This window comes from Oncorhynchus masou, chromosome 13, assembly GCF_036934945.1.
Source record: "Oncorhynchus masou masou isolate Uvic2021 chromosome 13, UVic_Omas_1.1, whole genome shotgun sequence".
Classification (NCBI taxonomy): Eukaryota; Metazoa; Chordata; class Actinopteri; order Salmoniformes; family Salmonidae; genus Oncorhynchus; species Oncorhynchus masou.
The window spans coordinates 21,767,333-21,769,531 of record NC_088224.1 but is presented as its reverse complement, the minus strand read 5'-3'; the positions used below and the strand labels follow the sequence as shown (position 1 = coordinate 21,769,531).

Genomic DNA, 2,199 nt, shown 5'->3' with positions numbered 1-2,199 from the left:
ATCTTGGTCTTTGACCTAGGCTAATATAGACCAAAAGTGAAGAGAAAGATTGTTTGAGGTGAGTGGAAAGCTGTTGAGCGTGAAACCTCTATGGCAACTCTTGTGCCAACACTCTCCAGTAAGTGTGTGTGTGTGTGTGTGTGTGTGTGTGTGTGTGTGTGTGTGTGTGTGTGTGTGTGTGTGTGTGTGTGTGTGTGTGTGAGTGTGCGTGTGCGCGCGCGTGTGTGTGTGTGTGTGTGTGTGTGTGTGTGTGTGTGTGTGTGTGTGTGTGTGTGTGTGTGTGTTGTGTAGCCTCGTGTTTGCCTGCCTGTATTTCTATCCGAAGTGGGAAAACAATAACTTGAATAGTGAGGTAGAAATGGCTGGGAGCTTTCTCTGAAGGAGAGAGGGAGGGAGGGAGGGTGTGATGGAGGGAGCGAGGGTAAATAAAGGGGGCAATAGAAGCTACCAAATCCCCCCCCTCCCTCCATCCCTCCCTCCCTCACTCTACCCCACCCCTCTCTGTGCTGCTACCCCACCCCATCCTGCCCACTCCCCTTCTCCGTCCTACCTCACTCTATCCACCCTCATACACTTGTCTTTTGTGTGGCAGGGAACCCAAGGAACAATCCTGACTCTCTTTTCCCAAAATAAGCCTGAAGTGAGAGAGGGAGCGCAGAGTAAAGCTAGGGTGAGGAGATTGGACCTGGGAGGTGCACGGCCCCTAGTTATAAGCTGTGGGAGTGGGAGTGCACTGCACTTAACTCTCAGCCAAGCCGACTAGAATAGTCTGCCTGCCTGTACTGCCTACCTGCCTGCCTGTACTGCCTACCTGCCTGCATGTACTGCTTCTCTCTCTATTCTCTCTCTCGCTCGCTCTCTCTCTCTCTCTCTCCTTCCCTCCTACTTTCCACCCCGGAGTGTGAGAGCGCTGAGATTCAGAAGGTGCGTCTCAGATCCACTTTTAGTCAGCCTGAAGACGGCATAGACGTTTTCCCCTCCTCTCTCGCTCTCACTCTGTCCCTCTCTCAGAGTCTCTCTCTCTCACTCGCTCATTTTCTGCAGAAGCACATGGACTAAATTTCCTCCAGAGAGACAGAGAAAGAACCAAAAGAAAAATACAATTTGTTCCACCTGCAGTTGGTGAAAATATTCATTTTTTTCTGTTGTTGTTGTAGTCCACCCTCCCTTCCTCTGCACATGTAAACTAACTCAGCTTTAAAACCAGAGGCATTTCTACGTTTTTATTTATTTTTTATTCCTTTTTTTGTTGTTGATATTGACTGATCTGATACCCAATTTCTCCGGGAGACATGCGTGGCTGAAGGAGGAGAGGAGCCAGAGGACCCACCTGAAATTACCACCTCACTGACACCCACACACATCACATTCCTCCATCTAACCTTCAACGCTCGGTGGAGAGAAACGCAAGGTAAGCCCCCCGCGTCCTCTTCCCTCCTTACGTGTCCCTCCATTTCCTCTCATCCCTCCATCCTGTCATCCCTTGCTTTTTCCTTATATCACATTTCGCCGCAGGGCAGGGAGCGAGAGCCCCGTGAGCCAAAGGCAACAGAAAAGGCAGAAAGAAAAACACATGGAGCAATAACTCAGTCATGGGACCTGCATAATACTCTGTGGTGCTGAGCTAAAGCTAGCGCTAGCAAAAGGCAGGAGTTTAATGCCTTTAAGATGAGAAACTACCAATGCAACTCTTGTACCCAATTATCTCCCTGTATGTCACATTTGTATTCCATTAACTGTTATAGTAATAATATTAGCAATTTCATTATTACGCGTCATTATGGTTCCTCGTAGCGTGACTTTCAGGCATCCTGCTCTCTCTCTCTTCCACTCTTTCTATCTTTCTTTCTTTCTCTCCTTCTCTCATTCATGCAGCTGTTTATTTATTAGCATGATTGTGTGCACGAGTGTCTGTGTATGTATATATGTGTGACTATGTATGTGAGTGTGCGTTAGTTCCATGAACATGTAAGGACGGCCAGTTGGTCTCTCACAGCGACACAGGTTTCCTTCATATGAGGTGGGAGGGTGTGTCTCTGTCTCTGCCTTCTCATTGGTGTATTATCCCAAGACAAGTTGAAGACAAAGTGTTGCATAATGTCTACACCTGTATGTTGAGCTCCACTCTTAGAAAAAAAATGGATGTCTCAAACCTAAATTCTGTCAGCATAGGAAAACCCTTCGAATAACCCTATTTGG

The 2,199-nt window shown here is 47.5% G+C and overlaps 1 protein-coding gene across 1 annotated transcript in view; it reads left to right on the top strand.

Moving 5' to 3' along the window:
* Positions 1 to 640: 640 nt before the first annotated feature.
* LOC135551895 (collagen alpha-2(VIII) chain-like) overlaps positions 641 to 2,199 on the top strand; it is a 155,018-nt gene continuing 153,459 nt past the window's right edge. The window contains exon 1 of the mRNA XM_064983171.1: positions 641 to 1,411. The gene's annotated coding sequence lies outside the window, so the exon portion shown is untranslated. The remainder of the gene's footprint in view (positions 1,412 to 2,199) is intronic.